The sequence below is a fragment of the Sphaeramia orbicularis genome, chromosome 6 (genome assembly GCF_902148855.1).
Source record: "Sphaeramia orbicularis chromosome 6, fSphaOr1.1, whole genome shotgun sequence".
NCBI lineage: Eukaryota > Metazoa > Chordata > Actinopteri > Kurtiformes > Apogonidae > Sphaeramia > Sphaeramia orbicularis.
Window position 1 is genome coordinate 56870671 of NC_043962.1, and position 22694 is coordinate 56893364.

Sequence of the window (22694 nt, forward strand, 5' to 3'; positions counted from 1 at the left end):
CTTCTTCTCCTCCTCCTCCTCCTCTACCTGCTCCTTCTCTCCTCCTCTACCTCCTCCTTCTTCTCCTCCTCTACCTCCTCCTTCTTCTCCTCCTCTATCTCCTCCTTCTTCTCCTCCTCTACCTCCTCCTTCTTCTCCTTCTCTCCTCCTCTACCTCCTCCTTCCTCCTCCTCTACCTCCTCCTTCTTCTCCTCCTCTATCCTCCTCCTTCTTCTCCTCCTCTACCTCCTGCTCCTTCTCTCCTCCTCTACCTCCCCTCTTCTCCTCCCTCCTCTTCTCCTCCTTCTTCTCCTCCTCTACCTCTCCTTCTTCTCCTCCTCTACCTCCTCTATCTCCTCCTTCTTCTCCTCCTCTACCTGCTCCTTCTTCTCCTCCTCTCCCTATCTCCTCCTTCTTCTCCTCCTCTACCTCCTCCTTCTTCTCCTCCTCTACCTCCTCTATCTCCTCCTTCTTCTCCTCCTCTACTTGCTCCTTCTGCTCCTCCTCTACCTCCTCTACCTCCTCCTTCCTCTCCTCCTCTACCTCCTCCTTCTTCTCCTCCTCTACCTCCTCCTTCTTCTCCTCCTCTCTCTCCTCTTCTCTCCTCCTACCTGCTCCTTCTCTCCTCCTCTACCTCCTCCTTCTTCTCTACTGTCTGTCATTTGACATAAATATGTTGATGTATGACATTTGACCAGATTAGGGATACACTGATCATAGAGTTTGATGGTACAGTTATTATTCAACTATTATTATTGTTGTAATTTATTCCCCAAAATATGGATAAAATCACATCTAGAATCACATTTACAATCTGAGGTTTTATTGTATTTTCCCCACAAATTTTCTTTGTGTTTTTTAAACAGTTGCTCTTCCATAGAAATACATTAAAATAATAAGTAAAGTAACTTTTAAAAGTGTTTCTGTTTTTCATTAAATAGTGTCTTTATTCAGTATCTGTGTTGAGCCTCTGCAGTTCTAGACCCTTTAACTAACTTAGACTGGGACTCCTACAGAAGTGTCTTCTGTCCAGTTTTCTTTTCTTTGACATCCTTTACATCCTAAATACCGAGCACACACACACACACACACACACACACACACACACACACACATACATGTAAATGACTCCACTCATATTCAGATCCATCTGTCTGATGTGACCCAGACAGAACAAATACAAACATATTGAAAACTTCCGTTAGCGCTCCAACTAACAGGTTCCTTTTACAAGTAGATGGAGTGACAGCGGGGACGGCCAATCACATGTAAGTTAGCAAAACCAAGGAGCCAATCAGAAAGCGATATTTCTGTTAGAGGCGGGACTTCTAGCAGAGACTGACTGTTAACCCTTTGTGTTCCAGAATCATTGACTAAACACTACGGACAGCGGTTGGACTGATAGTGAGTACACAGGAGCGGCTGGATATTGGCAGGGACGGGTCCCTAGAGTCCCTACACAATTCTACACCCCTGCAGTGAACGCACCATGTCTTTAAACACAACAGGCGTCAGGGTTTATCTGAGTTTCACTTTTAAATACAGTCCATATTCATGTGTCCACACTGAGTCCATCTGAACATGAGAGTCCACCAGAGGAACAGGAACATGTTCAACATCCTCTTTTTATCGGTTAAAACACAACATGTTCAGGTACCACGGGAAACTACAGTACTGTGGATACTTTCACTTCCACCTCCGAACTCTGTGAATAATCTGTGACTTTTATTTTTAAAAAACCAAACAAACTGTTCATAAGCGTCACTGTTTCCTCCTAGGACATGGACTAAAAGTGGACGTTTTGAATTAGGACAAACCTGCGTCTGTGTGTGGAGCCTGTACAAAGACTCAGTGAATACATGGTTAGAACATCACTGTTAGGAAGTCTTCACAAAAACATAACTGATTTTAAATGTGACACACACTGAAGATAATGTTCTGGATCACAGGTGTCAAACATGTGGCCCGGGGGCCAAATCTGGCCCACCAAAGGGTCCAGTCTGGTCCATGGGATGAATTTGTGAAATGGAAAAAGTACACTGAAGATATTCACAATCTATGGTGTTAAACTCATTTTAGGTCAATTCAATTTAAAATGGGTCAGACCAGTAAAGCACTATCATAATAACCTATAAATAAAGAAAACCACACATTTCTCTGTTTGTTTTAGTGTAAAAAAGGTAAAATTACACAAAAATGTTTACATTTACAGACTAACCTTTTACAAAAAATTTCAATAACCTGAAATTTCTTAAGAGAAGTCTGTAGAATTGTACCAATATTCTGCCTGTTACTCCATGTTTTGTGTATTTGTAGATCCACTGTGATCTGTAAGTTATGATTCACATGTAAAAATGATAAACTAAAGTGTAATATTGCTAAAATTGCACTTATTTTTCTTCAGAATTTTCGAGTTGTTCATATTTGTTCACATTGTGTTCAAGTACAGTTCGTAGATGTAAACATTTTCATAATGGAATTTGACTTTTTTCACTCAAAAACATAGAAAAAACTTTGGTGTCGACATTATTTATCAGTTCTTATCCTATTATTTATATTATTTCACTGGTCCGGCCCACTTTATAGCATATTAGTATGTATGTGGAACTGAACTAACAGGAGTTTGACAGCCCTGTTCTGGATGATGTGAAAACCAAACCTCCAAAGCCAAAACCCTTGACAGACAGAATGGACATCTTATGGATGGGCCTGACGATGATTTCCTAAATTTGGTCAAATGTACAGACAAACACAGAGATGAGAGAAGCTACAGAACAAGACATCTGCCCAAATGTGTTTTTCCAGAAGTGCAGCTCAGCCTCAGTCTGGTGTACAGTATCAGTTATCATGTTCTATTTCCATCAGAAAGGTCATTTTACTGACATTAACAACAACTCACAAACATCGAACTGTGTTCCTGAAACCTGATGCCTGGGCCTGAGGTTACCGTGGCAACAGCCCTGCCTTGTATCCTCGGCATCGCCCGAGTCGGACGGTCCAGATCAGATCCAGATCAGATGTGATCAGGAGTGGGTTGAACTGTACGACTGTTCACTGAACACACACTGTTCACCAACACTCACATGTTCTCCTCTACTTTTCACTTTGTGTCAGATTTAGAAATAAACTCACAGTCTGATTGCATCTTTTACATTATTTTCATTTTGTTGCATCTTTTACAGTTTTCATCTCGTTGTGCCTTTAACATCGTTGATTTTTTTGTTTGCGTCTAATAATTCAGGGGTTCCCAAACAGAGGTGTTTAGTGTCAGACTGCAGTGGAAGCTCAGCTTCCCCTAAAATGACTCCCATTAAATGCTCAAATCTGTTCAGTTGTTTTCATTTCACTGACTCCAAATGTGTTGGAACACGTTCATCTCTCAGACCAGTTGGTTCAGAATCAGTTTGATCCCAGATCAGTGGACTGGATGTTGTTCACTTCTCCTCCATTCCCGTGTCTGTGTTTTCTCCTCCATCTCTGCTCAGTGCATTTGTCCGTAGACGCTCAGCGTCCATGCACTTCAATGGGACTGAGTGGAACTGCTGGAAACTGACTCTGAACTGGACGATCATTGGATAAATGCCACAATGTTGTCCCGCCCCCGAACACTCAGCGTTTCTGGGAGTGAATGGAGCTGTGGGCGGAGCTCAGCTGGACCGGACGCTGAGCTTCTACGTGCTGATTGGAGGATCAGTCCAGAGGCTGAATCCCGTTTGATTGACAGCTGTTTTCAGATCTGCTCCTTCACTGACACAGTTCAGTTTAATACCGTCACACATTCTGCTGGGAAATCAGACAAACCAAATGAACTGTTCATTTACTGACCTGAAAGAAAACACAACCATTGTACTTCCTTGTTTCAATTTAACATAACTTCAACGTTTTCTTGTTTCAGTTTCATAATTTAATCATTTCTTGTTGGAGTTTAATATTGTTAACTGTTGTCACTAGTTCAACAGTTGTAGCTCTGTGTGCAGGTGTAAAAGGAGCTCCTCTAGTTTCAAAGGCTGAAGTCTGACACCCACAACACACTGGGCCAAGGCCGTCTGAGCAGACCGGCTCTGCTGGACATTCAGAGGACACTGGTCCAGTCCTGGAAAAGACGCCTACTGGTACGATAAGGACACTGAGCATTTTCTGAAAAAGGAACAGAGGGCCGAATTTATGTTTAAATAACTTGACAATTTTTTGATGTGAGCTGAAATTGAGCTTCCCCTGTCTGAAGGACGAGCAGCCGCCACTGATCCCACAGTGGGGTACGTGTACCCCCAGGGGTACTGGAAATGTTTTCGGAAAAATACATTAAATAAGTCATCATGTACTGAACAGGGGTGCAAGAAAATACCGGTCCTGCAGTATATCGTGATATTTCATTTCACAATACTGTAATGATATTAAAAAGTACTGTATCGATATTTTTAGGTATTTATTCAAATGCAGATATTGTGGAGGTTCATGTTTTTGGAGGTTTTTGTTTATATTTTCTTTATTATTCTTTAACACTCTTTTATTAAATAATGTTGGTTCCTTTGTTTGGATTGAACTCAAATCCTGTTCTGATGTTAGTTGTGAACTAATAGAATCTGAACATTTGAACAGGATCTGAAACTGGAATGTCTGTGAAACAGAATTTCAGTTTGAACACAGGAACATTTTGTGATAGAACATTAGATCCTGTTGGGATCAAATAAAAATGTGTTTAGTATTTGTGCAGATTTCTGGTGGAATTCAGTTCTTCAAGGAAATAATCATTTTAAAAAAGAAACAAACAGAATTTTGCCTTTTTAACAGTATCATGATATATCGTGATATGTTGTATCGTGATCCTAGTATTATGATTTGTATCGTATCACCAGATTCTTGACGATCCACAGCCCTAATTTTGAGCACATTTCAACAATACTGTGATAATAATGATAACCGTGATAATTTTGGTCACAATAACCGTGATATGAAATTTTCACATTGTTACATCCCCAATACACACACACACACACACACACACACACACATACACACACACACACACGACACAGCTGATTATTCACTGATCACAAAAGCATTTTCCACTGGCTGATTCAAACAGATTCACATTAAATGAGACAAAAACTGAGGAGGCAGCAGATCTGTGTCATATCAACATACATAAATGAACACACACACATGAACACACACACACATGAACACACACACACTCAGTGCATTAGTTCCAGTCCATTTCATCCTAAACTGCAGCCTCAGGGCAGATTTCACAAACACACACATGTCCTCATGAACACGTGGTGTGGAATCGTGTTCTCTGCATCAACACAAACTGTTCAGCTGTGAATCTTCACACACACATGACGATGCAGACATGAATAATAGAACACGTGAGTGAGTGAGTGAGTGAGTGAGTGAGCGAGCGAGCAGAGAGAACAGATCACGGCCTCATGAATAAATCATGTGAAGAGACGGAAACAGAAAACAGACGACGATAAAGCGGGAACATGTAAAAGAACACGTAACAGATGTAAAAGCACGTGACACGTTCTAGGTTGAATTCATACTATTTACAGATTCACCCAAGAGGGAAGGGTGAAGGAGACCATCCACAACATTCACTCAGACAGGTTCAAGTCATTTAGTGTTGAAGATTATCCAGATAAATGGCATCGTTATTAATTTACAGGTTTAAGGTTTATTTTTGGTTCTGACTGAAAGTTGAAGAAAAAAGCTGATTATTATAATTATATGGTTCTGCCCTATTTAACATATTGTGCAGAAAAATGAGGAAATGCAGGAAAAACTATTATAGATACATTAGTAAAACAAGTGTTCAGAGATCGCAAACCTCCGCCAAGAACCCTGAACAGTGTGCATGTGTGGATCCACTATTTCTGTTTAAATTCAACAGTTTCAAGGTGGTTCCATACGGCAGAAAAACTGCGGTCAAACATGGGGACAAAAAATAACAAAAGTCAACAGAGTGTAACGGAAGAAAAATGGAGCGGAATGATATTTGGTACAAAGTTGAATCTTGGTCCCAGTCATGTGTCTGTCCAATTAGATTCAATTCACATCAATATTAGTTGAGTTCTAATTTTAAATGTGTGGGAAATGGGATTTTCAATGTTCAATGTAAATGTCCACAGAGTCCACATTCCACAGTGGATGTGGACAATTTAGTTCCAGATACAAGAGATTGTTCTAAGCTACAGGTGGATCCAACTGGAGGAGAATCGGAGTCGTTTTGAATTTTTTATGAATTTTGGAAAATGTCTCAATGATGACAGATGGAAAACTGTAGATGTTGTGACCTTGCTGTGACCTTGAACTTTGGCCTACTGGGACCAAAATGTAATAGGCTGGTCCCAGGGCCTAGGCCTATCTGTGGGGAAGATCTGGGAAAGATGGGGGGAAGAGTTTTCCCATAAAGCTGCTAACAAACAAACAAGAAAAGCACTTGGAGAGCGCAGACCTCCGCCAAGACAGATCTGCCCCCCCCCAATCACCACCAAAATTTTATCATTTGTTCCTTGTATCAGTATTAACGTTTCCTGAAAATGTAATAAAAATCCATCCATAACTTTTTGAGTTATCTTGCTAACAAACAAACAAACAAACAAACAAAAATTCGCAAACACACAAAGTAAAGTGATCACAAAACCTCCTGATGGAGGTAATTATATTAAAGAGCTATTAGTATAATTAATAAAGTAGGATATTTTAAAGCAACAAATAATTTATTTATCCTACTTAAAACCTTAAAATTGCAGGATATGAATGAATGAATGAATGAATGAATGAATGTTTATTTCAGTTAAGATACAAAACACACACATATAAAAAAGACAACAAAACAAAACACCTACATATTAAAAAAGAAACAAACAAGCATAAAATTAACACATTTTGTAACTGAAAAAGGAAGAAGCTGAAGCCGGAGGCTTATTTCTGCTTCTCCTATTTACACCCTTAGTCCATGTCCACACCTTAAGTTGCAACAGATAAATACTTAAACTTAAATTATGCTACATTCAGTGTAATAAGTTATTTTGTAAACATATTACTCTCATAGCCCTTCATAATTTGACCAATTAAATTCTTTTTGAAACTCAACAGTGAGCTACACAATTTCACTTCATCCTTCAATTCGTTCCATAGCTTGACACCAATAACTGAAACACTGTGATATTTAACGTTTGTTCTTACTTTACACTTTTCAAACACAAACATCCCTCTTAAATTATAATGTCCTTTTCTTAACTTAAAGATTTTCTGAATACAAAAAGGAAGGTTTTTACTTTTAACGTGAAACATAAATTCCATTGTTTTTAAATATACAATGTCAAGAAATTTTAGCAAACCAGATTCTACAAAAAGTGGATTACTTGATTGGAGATAACCAGCTTTGTTTATGACTCTAATAGCTTTTTTTTGGAGTTTAATTATTGGGTCTAAATTAGTCTTATACACATTGCCCCATATTTCCACACAATAAGACATATATGGCATTACAAGTGAACAATACAACATATGCAAACATTTTTTGCTTAACAAGTCTCGAGTTTTATAAAGAATCGCAACAGCTTTGGACATTTTGCGTTTGATATATTCTATTTGTGGTTTCCAACAGAGTTTATGGTCAATAATCACTCCCAAAAATTTTGTTTCATACACCCTTTCAATTTCAATTTCATTAATTTTCAGTTTTATATCATCACTTCCCCTAGCACCACCAAAAACCATAAATTTTGTTTTATCTTCATTAAGTGATAACTTATTTACATCAAACCATTTTTTTAACTTGCTCAATTCCTTTTCCACAATTTCTAATATTTGTTTCATATTTACTCCCGAATAAAGCAAATTAGTATCATCTGCAAATATTGTAAATTTTAACTTACTAGATGCCATAAAGATATCATTTAGATAAAGTATAAATAACTTGGGTCCCAGAACTGAACCTTGTGGGACCCCACATGTTACGTTTCTAAGTTGTGAATTTGTATTTCCAATTGATACATACTGAGACCTATTTTGTAAATAACTTTTTAACCAGTTTTGCGTCACACCTCTTATACCATACATTTCACATTTCCGGAGTAATATTGAGTGATCAATTGTGTCAAATGCTTTCCTTAAATCAATAAAAACACCAACAGTATGTTGTTTCTGATCCACCGCTGTTGCTATATTTTCTGCAAATTCCATTACTGCTAAAGATGTTGATCGGTTTTTCCTAAATCCATACTGATGATCATTTAATATCCTATATTTGTCTATGTAGTCATCTAACCTCTTTACAAACAGTTTCTCAAGAATTTTAGAAAACTGTGGTAACAGTGACACCGGTCTATAATTTGACACCATGTGCTTATCACCATTTTTATAAATCGGAATCACTTTAGCTATTTTCATATTTTCTGGAAAAGTACCTGTTTGAAATGATTTGTTACATATATACGTGAATGGTTGAAGGATACTGTTTATCACTTGTTTTATGAGTGACATATCAATGGAATTTCTATCAGTAGATTTTTTATTTTTAGATTTCCTGACCACTTCCAACACTTCACTTTCACAAACTCCACCAAGAAACATTGAATTATTGTTTTCAATAGCAAAATCAAAGGTTTTATCATCCTTTTCCCACTTGGTAATATCTTTTGCCAAATTAGGACCGACATTAACAAAAAAATCATTAAATATATTCACGATGTCCTCTGTATTTTCCACCACAGTGTCACCAGTTTTAACAACATATGTAGCAAAATTCTTTTTATTACTTTTTTTAATCATATCATTTAACACTTTCCAAGTACCTTTAATATCATTTTTGTGTATTTCTAACAACTTATCATAATAGGCTTTTTTATGTGTTCTTATAATTGCTGTCAATCTATTTTTGTATCTTTTATATTTATTCTCTTTTTCTTTCGTTCTGTGCTTCAGAAATTCCCTATAGAGCCTGTTTTTCTTCTTACAAGCCCTTTCCAATCCCTTAGTTAACCATGGTTTCTTATTCTTTTTAAGATCTTGTCTATATTCTTTCACAGGACAATGTCTATTGTACAATGTCAGAAATATGTCTAGGAAAGCATTATATGATTCATTAACATCATCTACATAAACTTCATGCCAGTCATAATTTATTAATTCCTCCTTTAAGGCCATAATTGCTTCTGGTGACTTTGTTCTTACCAAACAAGGTTTTTGCTTATAGTTGGTTAAAGATAATTTGTTGTTCATTTCCAGTTCTATAAAAACTGGCAAATGATCACTTATGTCAGTCAGAAATAGACCACTCGTTATTTCACCATCAATAATGTTTGTAAAAAATTGTAATTTGATATTGTAAATATTAAAATATTAGAGATGATTTATTAAGTAAAAAATAATATTGTTCCAATAGCATTGAAGATTGCTTTAAATTAAAAGAGAATAATTATCATTTCAGAGGTCTTTATGTTTTTGAATGGACTAAAGGACAAATGTGAAGTCTAGATGGATTTGGGTTGTGGGTGTAAAATTATGGGATGGACTTGATGATGAATTGAAGTCGTTCACTTCTTTGACAAAGTTTAAAGCAGGGTTCTCAAACTTTCAGGTTCCACATTCAGCCTGATCTGATCTGCAGTGGACCCAACCAGGAAAATAAGAACAGAACAACCTAGAAATAAGACAACTGCACATTTTTGTCTTTGTTTTAGTGCAAAAAAAAACCAACATAACATTAAATTCTGAAAATACTTACTTTTATAAACTATCCAAACCAAAAAGATGTGAATAACCTGAAAAAAACTGACATTTCTTCAGAAAAATCAGTGTAATTTTCTCAGTCTTCTTCCTCCACTTCTCATTAGTCCATGTGCATTCTGGATCAGATCTCCAAAGACACTAAACACTGAGGAACAGGAAGAAAAGAGTTCAAACTGGACTGAATTTAATACAGACATTTCAGGTTGGACACATTTGTTCAGGTTATTTACGTTTTATTGTTACAGGATAGTTTGGAAATGGATATATTTTCATAATTTAATGTGATTTTTTGCACAAAAACAAAGACAACGATTTGAAGTTGTCATTATTTACAGATATAATGTAATTTTTTGGAGGGTTTTTTTTTTTTTAACATTAAACCGAGAAGAAAATCTGCACTCATTCTTTTTTGTGGGTTCTTCTACTGTTATTATTTGACTGTAGATCAGATTGTTCTGTATGTGGAAACGCAACTAAAATGAGTTCCACACACTGTAAAAAAAAAAAACAAAAAAAAAAAAACATAAAAAAACAGTATTAATCCGGCAGCAGGGGCACCAAAAAAATCTGTTAAATAACGGAAAATAACCATCTCATAAAAATACGGTAATTTTCCATAATTAAAATACAGTTTTTTGCCCTAACTTTACATGAGATTTTGCATATTTTTTTGACTTTTTAATGTTTAATAAAGAATATTTACATGTATTAAAGCAATCCAATTCCCTATAAATATATATATAAATAATTTTCAGTCAGACTCAGTTGTCCAATCCACTGATAAAAACTGTATTTGGACAGTTTATCAGTGCTTATACATGTTATACATTCACAAAAATACATTTATTCAACAGTTTTGTTGTGAAACCTCCTGTAATTACACAAGATATTTGTCAATTAACAAACAAGTCTGGTTCAACTGACAGAACAAATACTATTTTTACAGTTAATTGTCAGTAATTTAATCTTGTTTTAATATTTTTTTTACAGTATTAAACTTTAAATTAACAGTTTAATCTCATAAATAGAAAAGAAATATTTGTGAAATTACAATACATTTGCAAATGTATTTTAACTGTATTTTTCTGTGAAAAAAGAAAAAATTTCTTTTAAAAAATTTAAATCTTTTGGTTATTCACAGTTACAGTTTTTCATGTTATTTTACATTTGACATGTAAAATCACAGTCTGTTTTTGTTGTTTCATTGATATTTTCCTGTATCTTAAAAATACAGAAAAAATCTGTAAAATAAACAGTAAAAATTCTGTTAAATTAAAGATTTTTTTTCTACAGTGCAGCCTTAACTGTGGAATTTTTGCACTTTGTAAATTCATCCCAGGGGTCGGATTGGAACCTTTGGGGGGGACGCACTTGGCCCCCGGGACACATGTTTGACAGCCCTGGTTTAAAAAATGCCTTCAGTATAAAATCATTCAGGAATTTTAAGTTTTACGTTTTTGTTGTTGATTTTCTTTTGTCCTAATGAGAATGTTCGCTGCTGAACACATTTAATTTAATGGAAGCGGTGGATCAGAGGAAAAGGAGAGGCACTAAATAACCTTAGGCTGTTCCTTGTTTGGTTTTTACGCTTTTTAACCCTTTCATGCACAGTGGTCACTCCAGTGGTCACTCCAGTGGTCACTCCAGTGGCCAGTTCTTCTCCAGCTGTTCTCTTGTATGTTCATGGGTTCTGTTGTTTCAGTTCCACATCAGCTGACAGTGGACACTTGTGCATCATCCCATACACTGACATTCAGACTGTTACTGTAACTGTGCTGTTGTAGATAAACCTGATCTGCACTAACAGGTCTGAGTGTAAAAAAACTGCTAATTAATATCAGACTGTAATTAACAGGTTGTTTTGTTTTTTTTTAGTTTTGGTTTTTTTTTTGCATATCATCTCCATGAAGTGAGTAATATCCAGTATTAGAATATGTTAAAATGTGAGAAAACATCATATTAGCAGCATTAAAAACATTTTTATTTCATAGTTTTCACACAGTAGATCAATAAATTCATGTTTCTTTGCTTCTAAAATTAAATGCATGATGTCCAGCTGAGTGGACATTTTTGTAACCCCATGAAAAATAAGTTAATAAAAAATTTCAATCACATTTTTTTTTTTCATGCCTAAAGAGGAATAAAAACACTCAGGAAAAAAATCTTGATTATTGTTCTCATAATTCATGCAGGAAAGGGTTAACATTATTGGACTAGGTGCAATGATGAATGTATAAACCAAAATAAGACATTCATTCACTCATTAGGTGTGGTTTTACTGAATTAATGTGATAAGTCCACGTTCACAGCTGAAATCAACACACTCTCTTCCTCTGGTGAGTCTTTCCATCGCCGTGACAACAGCCAATCAAACCGCAGCTACTCGTAAAACTCGAGCCAATCCTGAGCCTCCCTTCGTTCACCAGCAGCCAATCACAGAGCTAGTTGCACTCCTCATTGTTCAGACTCAGACACAACATGAAGTGAGGAAAAAAAAAAAAACACACAAACCTCATGTTCTGTTGCATGAGGATGTAACCCTGCGGTACGCTCACACAAACACACAAAAAACCCATGTGTGTTTGTGTGTTTGTGTGTTTGTGTCAATGTCACATGACGACATGAACAAAGGAACAGGAGCTCATTAACATGGATCAAACATGTGTTTATCAGAGAAAAAAAGAACACGAGACAACAACTGACACCACAATAAAGAACAGAAGAAACACAAGGTCTAACACAGCCAGTGCACACAAACACAGGGACAGGTCTACATCAGCTCGGACCTACACTGAGTCCGTTACCATGACAACAGGATGCATGAACGAGTGGATGAAAGGATGAATTCTCCACTCCGCTCAAAACACACTTAGTCGTGTTTGTGTCACTGTGTGGTGTGTGTTCACAGTTCTGTCCTGTTGTTGTTGTGTTCTTATATCTTCTGTCTGTTTTCAACTGAACACACATATGACCAGGGCTGTTAGAACGTATGGCTCTGCAATATATCACAATATTTCATTTCACAATACTGTATCGATATTAAAAAGTAATGTATTGATATTTTTAGGTATTTATTCCAATGCAGATATGGCTGAGCTTCATTTTTGTTTTTCTTTATTGTTTATATCTTATTACCTCCGCCAAGGAGGTTATGTTTTTGCCAGGGTTTGTTTGTTTGTTTGTTTGTTTGTTTGTTTGTTTGTTTGTTTGTCTGTCCGTTAGTGTGCAACATAACTCAAAAAGTTATGGACAGATTTGGATGAAATTTTCAGAGTTTGTTGGAAATGGGATAAGGAAGAAATGATTATATTTTGGTGGTGATCGGGGGTGGGGGGGCCCACGGGGGGGGGGCACTGATCAGCCTTGGTGGAGGTCTGCGCTCTCCGAGTGCTTCTCGTTTATTATTATTTTACAGTGTTTTATTAAATGATGTTTATTTGAATCCTCCTAAAAGCACGTTTTACTGTCTGAGAGGCAGATGTTGGTTCCTTTGTTGGGACTGAATTAAAACACTGTTCTGATGTTAGTTCTGAACTAACAGAATGTGAACACTTGAACAGGACCTTAACCCTCTGATGCATGAACTATGAGAACCTTAGTCAAGGTTTTTTTTTTTCCTGAGTGTTTTTATTCCTCTTTAGACATGAAAAAAACTATGTAATAGAATTTTTTTTTAATGAACCTATTTTTTATGGAGTTACAAAACTGTCCACTCAGCTGGACACCATGTGTTTAATGTTTAATTACCTCCACCTGGAGCTATTGTCATCACTCTGCTTTGTGTGTTTGCCTGTTTGTTTGTTAGCAAGATAACTCAAAAAGTTATTGACAGATTTTCATCAAATTATCAGGAAATGTTGATACTGGCATAAGGAAGAAATGACTAAATTTTGGTGGTGACTGTGTGTGTGTGTGTGTGGGGGGGGGGCAGATCTGTCTTGGCGGAGGTCTGCGCTCTCTGAGTGCTTTTCTTGTTTTTGAAGCAAAGAAACACGTCTTTAAAATGCAATAACAGAAAGTGATCTACTGTGTGAAAACTATGAAATAACATTTTTAATGCAGCTAATCTGATGTTTTCTCAGTTCTTACTCACTTCATGGACATAATATGCCAAAAAAAACTTTCTGTTTAAGAAAACTGTGAATTAAAGTCTAATAACAACTAGCACATGATGTAGACTCAAACATGTTAGTGCAGGTTAAGTTTATCCAGAACAGTAAAGTTACAGTCATGGTCTGAATGTCAGTGTATGAGATGGTGCATTTAAGCGTCCACTGTTTTGGCTGATATGCAAATAAAACAACAAAACCCATGAATACACAAGAAAAGCACGTGGAGGGTGCAGACCTCTGCCAAGACAGATCTGCCCCCCCACCACTACCACCCCACCCCCCCAATCACCACCAAAATTTAATAATTTCTTCCTTGTGCCAGTATCAACATTTCCTGAAAATTTCCTGAAAATCCATCCAGAACTTGTTGAGTTATGTTGCTAACAAACAAACAAACAAACAAACAAACAAACAAACAAACAAAGCAAAGCGATCAGAATACCTCCTGGCGGAGGTAACAAGAGAACAGCTGTGCAGTAACTGTCCACTGTAGTGACCCCTGTGCATGAAAGGGTTAAACTGGAATGTCTGTCAGAGTTTCAGTCTGACCACAGGAACATTTGCTGATAGAACATTACATCCTGTTCTGATCAAACACAAATGTGTTTAGTATTTGTGTAGATTTCTGCTGGAATTCAGTTCTTACAGGAAATAATCCTTTTATAAAAAAGAAACAAAAACTGCCTTTTTAACAGTACCATGACATATCGTATCGTGATCCTAGTGTTGGGATCTGTGTGGTATCAGCAGGTTCTTGCTGAATCACAGCCCCAGTTCTGACACATCCAGCAGAAGGTCCACACATGAAACCAGGATTAAACCTGCTCATGAACACAGGCTGGTTTGGACGGGAGGACACAGGACGGATGACGGCGCACCGTCCTCTGTTCAGGACAAACAGACGCACAAGGACAAAAGACAACAAGTCTGACATCATCTGCATCAGGTGGGACAGGCTCCGCCCCCTACCTGCTATATTGGTGTTGAGTTTGTCCCAGTTTAAAGTAGGACAGGACAACTTTGAGAAAACCTTCAGAGAATGACTGGGCTGTAACAGCAGACTCAAACAGAGAGGGAAGAGTAGATTAAAGCAGAACGAGTGGATTTACAGCACAACACCAACACAAACACCAACACCAACACCAACACCAACACAAACACAAACACCAACACCAACACCAACACAAACACAAACACCAACACCAACACCAACACCAACACCAACACCAACACCAACACAAACACAAACACAAACACCAACACCAACACCAACACAAACACAAACACAAACACAAACACCAACACCAACACAAACACAAACACCAACACCAACACCAACACAAACACCAACACCAACACGAACACCAACACGAACACCAACACAAACACAAACACCAACACCAACACCAACACAAACACAAACAACAACACCAACACCAACACAAACACAAACACCAACACCAACACCAACACCAACACAAACACAAACAACAACACCAACACCAACACAAACACAAACACAAACACAACACCAACACCAACACCAACACAAACACAAACACAAACAACAACACCAACACCAACACCAACACCAACACAAACACCAACACAAACACCAACACCAACACCAACACAAACAACAACACCAACACCAACACCAACACAAACACAAACACAAACACCAACACCAACACAAACACAAACACAAACAACAACACCAACACCAACACCAACACAAACACAAACACAAACACCAACACAAACACCAACACCAACACCAACACAAACACAAACACAAACACCAACACCAACACCAACACAAACACAAACACCAACACCAACACCAACACAAACACAAACACCAACACCAACACCAACACCAACACAAACACCAACACGAACACCAACACAAACACAAACACCAACACCAACACAAACACCAACACCAACACAAACATAAACACCAACACAAACACAAACACAAACACAAACACAAACACAAACACAAACACCAACACAAACACCAACACAAACACAAACACAGACACAAACACCAACACAGACACAAACACAAACACAGACACAAACACCGACACAAACACAGACACAAACACAAACACAAACACAGACACAAACACAGACACAAACACAGACACAAACACCAACACAAACACTAACACAAACACTAACACAGACACAGACACAAACACCGACACAAACACAGACACAAACACCGACACAAACACAGACACAAACACAGACACAAACACAGACACAAACACAAACACCAACACAAACACAAACACAAACACAGACACAGACACAAACACCGACACTAACACCAACACAAACACAGACACAGACACAAACACCGACACAAACACCGACACAAACACCAACACAAACACTAACACCAACACAAACACAAACACAGACACAAACACAGACACAAACACAGACACAAACACCAACACAAACACCAACACAAACACTAACACCAACACAAACACAAACACAGACACAGACACAAACACCGACACAAACACAGACACAGACACAAACACAGACACAAACACAGACACAAACACCAACACAAACACTAACACCAACACTAACACCAACACTAACACAAACACTAACACCAACACTAACACCAACACTAACACCAACACTAACACCAACACTGTGCACAATCCAGCAGAAACGATGAATCGACTCACAGTGATCCAAAAAAAATCCTTCAACCACAGTTCTCCTGAATCACAGCTTTGTTTCCTTCATTTCTCTGCTGTTAAACATTGGTTCCACTGTTGTGTTTCACACGGACGCTTATTGTGACGCACACAGAAGCTTCAGTTCAGGAAAACTGCAGTAGAATATTTCCCTTCAATCAACTCCAGTCGATTAATGGAATCCTGAACTTCTGCATTCACTTCAAACACCTGACGGACTAGTGGGCCGCAGCTGGAGGAGGTGAACAAACACTGAGTTCAGATGGGACCAAAGACTGGTTCTAGTCCAGACCCCCCACAAAAGTATGGACCACAACCCCTGATTATGTGAGAGGGCTGTAAGAACAGCTGAGTTCTGCACCAGACCCCTGTAGACCTGATCCACAGACCCCTGTAGACCTGATCCACAGACCCCTACAGACCTGATCCACAGACCCCTACAGACCTGATCCATCCAGACCCCTGTAGACCTGATCCACCAGACCCCTATAGACCTGATCCACAGACCCCTATAGACCTGATCCACAGACCCCTATAGACCTAATCCACAGACCCCTATAGACCTGATACACCAGACCCCTGTAGACCTGATCCACCAGACCCCTATAGACCTGATCCACAGACCCCTATAGACCTGATCCACCAGACCCCTGTAGACCTGATCCACCAGACCCCTATAGACCTGATCCACAGACCCCTATAGACCTGATCCACCAGGCCCCCTGTCCTGACCCAGTACCTGACTCCTATAGACCTGATCCATCAGACTCCTCTAGACCTGATCCATCAGATCCCCTGCCCTGACCCAGTACCGGACTCCTATAGACCTGATCCACCAGACCCCTGTACACCTGATCCACCAGACCCCTTGCCCTGACCCAGTACCAGACTTCAATAGACCTGATCCATCAGACCTCTATAGACCTGATCCATCAGACTCCTCTAGACCTGATCCATCAGACTCTTCTAGACCTGATCCACCAGACCTCTATAGACCTGATCCACCAGACTCCAACAGACCTGATCCATCAGACCTCTATAGACCTGATCCATCAGACTCCAATAGACCTGATCCATTAGACTCCAATTGACCTGATCCACCAGACCTCTATAGACCTGATCCATCAGACCTCTATAGACCTGATCAATCAGACCCCTATGGACCTGATCCACTACACTGCCATGGACCTGATCCATTAGACTCCTATAGACCTGATCCATCAGACTCCTATAAACCTGATCCATTAGACTCCTCTAGACCTGATCCATCAGACTCCTATAGACCTGATCCATTAGACTCCAATAGACCTGATCCATCAGACTCCTCTAGACCTGATCCATCAGACTCCTACAGACCTGATCCACCAGACTCCTACAGACCGGATCCATTAGACTCCGCTAGACCTGATCCATCAGACTCCAACAGACTGGATCCATCAGACCTCTATAGACCTGATCTATTAGACTCCTATAGACCTGATCCACCAGACCCCAAGAGACCTGATCCATTAGACACCAATAGACCTGATCCATTTGACTCCTACAGACCTGATCCATTAGACTCCTATAGACCTGATCCGTCATATTCTTATGGACCTGATCCATTAGAGGCCTACTGACCTGATCCCCTTTACACCTGGTCCATCAGGCTCCTCTAGACCTTATCCATCAGACTCCTCTAGACCTAATCTGTCAGTCTTTTCTAGACCTGATCCATCAGAGTCCTACAGACCTGATCCATCAGAGGCCTACAGACCTGATCCCTTCTAGACCTGGTGCATCAGGCTCCTCTAGGTCTGATCCCCATCAGAGCTGGTCCTTCAGACTTCATCAGACCTGGTCCAAGAGAGGCTCTTAGACCTGTACCCTTTTGACCTGACCCATCAGACTCCTCTAGACCTGATCCATCAGACTCCTCTAGACCTGACCCATCAGACTCCTCTAGACCTGATCCATCAGCTCTAGACCTGATCCATCAGACTCCTCTAGACCTGATCCATCAGCTCTAGACCTGATCCATCAGACTCCTCTAGACCTGATCCATCAGACTCCTGTAGACCTGATCCATCAGACTCCTCTAGACCTGATCCATCAGACTCCTGTAGACCTAATCCATCAGACTCCTCTAGACCTGATCCATCAGACTCCTGTAGACCTGATCCATCAGACTCCTCTAGACCTGACCCATCAGACTCCTCTAGACCTGATCCATCAGCTCTAGACCTGATCCATCAGACTCCTCTAGACTTGATCCATCAGACTCCTGTAGACCTGATCCATCAGACTCCTGTAGACCTGATCCATCAGACTCCTCTAGACCTGATCCATCATATTTCTACAGACCAGACCCATCAGAGGCCTATAGAGCTGATCTGTCAGTCTCTTCTAGATCACATCCATTAGACCTCATCTAGACCTAATCCCCTTTAGACCTAGCCCAACAAAGTCCCCTAGACCTGATTCCCTTTACACGTGATCCATCAGAATCCTGTAGACCTGATCCATCATATTCTTATAGACTTGATCCATCAGAGGCCTATAGACCGAATCCCTTTTAGACCTGGTCAGTCAGGCTCTTCTAGACATGATCCCCCATGACCTGGTCTATTGGCTCCTCTAGACCTAATACCCTTTAGACCTGGCCCAGCAGAGTCCCCTAGACCTGCTCCATCATTTTCTTATAGACCTGATTCATCAGAGGCCTATAGACTTGATCCCCTTTAAACCTGGTCTAACGGCTCCTCTAGACCTGATCCCCTTTAGACCTGGTCCATCAGGTTTCTCTAGACCTGAGCCCACTTCAGAGCTAGTCCATTAGACATGGTCCATTAGAGTCCTCTAGAGCTGACCCATCAGAGTCCTGTAGACCTGATCCATCAGAGGCCTATAGAATCCCTTTTGGACCTGGTCAATTGGGCTCCTCCAGACCTGATCCCCTACAGACCTGGTCTATCGGCTCCTCCAGACCTGATCCCCTACAGACCTGGTCTATCGGCTCCTCTAGACCTGATCCCCTTTAGAGGTGGCCCATTAGACCTGGTCCATTAGAGTCATGTAGACCTGATCCCCCTTAGACCTGGTCTATCAGCTCCTCTAGACCTGGACCATTAGAGTCCTGTAGATCTGATCCCCCTTAGACCTGGTCCATCACACAGGCCACATTCACACATGAAACCTGAATCCTGGACCCAGAACCAGAACCTCCCCCGGTTCGTCCTGCAGGTCTGTCAGGACCTGGGACTCTGAGATCCGGACCTGGACCCTGGAGGACTGTACTGGACCTGGACCCTGGTGGACTGTACTGACAGCGGCTCTGACCCTGCTGTGCCGGATCCGGTTTAGGTGACAGGGGAGCGGGTCTTACCTGGTCCGCCGTGGCACCGGTCCACTGCTGGTCTTGCTCCGGATCCAGAACCCCCACACCCTCCGACCCGGTCCGTTCTAAACCCCGTTGTGCTGTGTGGTCCTGGTCCTGGTCCTGGTCTGGTTTTACCGCAGAGGAGCCGCTGTAGTCCGGATCAGTCCGGCCCACGTATCCGGATCCGTGTCAGACCTCCGAACCCAGAACAAAACCCAAAGCAGATCCGGTTCAGTCCGTGTTTCCTGCGCCCGGGTCCTGGTCCTGGTCCTGGTTCGTCTGGATCCGGCTCTTCTTCTTCGCCCTTTTTCTTCTCCGCGTACAATCGATGGAGGGCTGCTCGTGCACCAGCAGTGCGCGTCCCCGTGCCGTCAGGGTTGGGAGCGTGTTTTGGGGTGGGCGCGTGGCGCGTGACGGAGCGGACCTGGGAGGAGACGGATTAGAGAGAGAGAGAGAGAGAGAGAGAGAGAGAGAGAGAGAGAGAGAGAGAGAGAGAACCCTGGATGAGAGGAAAAAAACAAGAAAAAGAAGAAAATAATACAAACAAGAAGAAGAAAAAAAAAAGAAAATCACAAATGAAATGAAGACAAAAAGAAAAAAAAAGAGAACAGCCCCGAAAATGATCCACTATAAGAAAAAAAAACCCATCATCCATCTTTTCAATTAAGGGCTGCTGTTTACCTAAAAAGGTCTCTTACTTTAAAATTAAGGCCACCAGAAAAAATAAAAAGGACAGGCTGAAATTTTTTAAGACCTTCAGCTAATGTGGCTAATGCTAATTTTTTGGGCCGTTCTCTTTTTTTCTTATAGTGGATCATTTTTTGGCCTGTTCTCTTTTTTTCTTATAGTGGATCATTTTTGGGCTGTTCTCTTTTTTTCTTATTGTGGATCATTTTTGGGCTGTTCTCTTTTTTTCTTATTGTGGATCATTTTTTGGCCTGTTCTCTTTTTTTCTTATAGTGGATCATTTTTGGGCTGTTCTCTTTTTTTCTTACAGTGGATCATTTTTGGGCTGTTGCACCTCTGGGCCACCGTAGTTTTGTCCAATTGACGGATTTATGATCAATGAAGGTCGTTTCAGTTAAGTTTGGACCAAATCTAAAGTAAAAATCCTATCCCATCAGATCTAATGGTGCATATTCATAGATCACTAATGTGAAAGTTGATCACATTAAAGGTGTTTTTCAAAGGTCAGTTTTTGCGCAGAAACATGAATAAAATAAAATAAACCCCATGGGCTCTGACATGGACTCAGGATGTGGACGCTGCGCCATCTAGTGGACACTGGGTTCAACTGTCCTTAAACAGACATCTGTGGAAATGAGAACATGATGAACATGTGTCATTTCAGAAAATTCAAACTGTACATATTGTAGAGCAGGGGTCAAAAACTCCTGTTCTTTCAGGTTCCACATTCAGCCTGATTTGATCTGCAGTGGACTGAAACAATAAGAGCTATTAGAAAAATTATTAAAGATATTTTGAAGCAACTAATAATTTATTTATTCAACTTAAAACCTTAAAATTGCAGGATATTGTATATATTAAAAAAAATAAATAAATAAAAAATTCACCCAAAGCTTTTTTTAGTGAATTTGGGTGATTTTTGAGTAGTAACTTGTCATTAGTCCATGTGCATTCTGGATCAGATCTACAAAGACACTAAACACTGAGGAACAGGAAGAAAAGAGTTCAAACTGGACTGAATTTAATACAGACATTTCAGGTTGGTCATGTTTGTTCAGGTTATTCACATTTTATTGGTACAGGAGAGTTTGTAAATGTGTTAGTTTTGTCGGTTTTGTGGGTTAGTTCTGCCATATTTGCTCATGCAGATGTCATATTAGAGGTTTTGGGGGATGCTACTGTCGTTTATGAAGGTCTCAAATCATGTCCAGGTCAAAGGTCACATGATTTTAGATAAGCTCAAGGTCATTTTAACACTGAAAAATGGGTAAAAATCACAGGTTTTTGCTGATTTCTTTCTTGCCTAGTCTTATTTCAGATCTGCACTCAGGGCTTTGACTGGAGAACATCTGATCCTAGATTACCCATCTGGTACCCTCCCTTTTCTTCAGTTCAGCACGTACCGACAAATGCAGGATTTTCCATGAAACATGGGTTTTCTGTACTCAGCTGACGGGCACCCTAAAGATGGAGGTGGGGGGGGGGGGTCTAAAACTTTACGGACTGGGCCGAAATTGTTTTTTTTTTTGGAGTTACTGATTATAAGAGATTAACTGGACAAATTAAGAGCTTGATCTGAAAAGAAGTCCCCAAAATGGGACGCCCTACCCTTCTGCCTCCTCTTCAGCTACTGGTGAGAATTTTGTTGGGAAAATGTAGTCTGGTTCTTTATAACGCCAAAACCACAGTTTAGTAAAAAGCTGAATGCTTCTGTTTGCTGGAGGGGTTGCACAGGGGGACACACAGGCAAACCACACCCACAGTTTTTGGTCCTGTACAAAAATTACAAGTTTTTGGAAAGACGTTGGTACAAAAACAGAGCAGAATTTGGGTTTTGGACCGCGGTGACCCACTCTGTCACTTCTGCTGAGACATTTTCCCGATGATTCGACGGTGAATGACAGGTACCTCCTGAGGATTTTTGGTGCTGCAGCAAAGAAAGCAACCACCTGGAGGTGGTTTCAGCCTGAACCACCGGTGTTGGAGGACTGGACGAACATAGTGGATGAAATCCACAAGGTGGAGAGATTTGCACTGGGGGGGGGGGGGCTTATTTCAGGAAAATTTTCAGATTCAACTTTA

At 39.9% G+C, this 22694-nt stretch overlaps 1 protein-coding gene across 1 annotated transcript in view; it reads right to left on the reverse strand.

Moving 5' to 3' along the window:
* Positions 1 to 20285, reverse strand: part of myo9ab (myosin IXAb) — a 128031-nt gene extending 107746 nt beyond the window's left edge. Inside the window, exon 1 of the mRNA XM_030135647.1 lies at positions 19932 to 20285. The gene's annotated coding sequence lies outside the window, so the exon portion shown is untranslated. The remainder of the gene's footprint in view (positions 1 to 19931) is intronic.
* Between the last annotated feature and the right edge of the window lie 2409 nt (positions 20286 to 22694).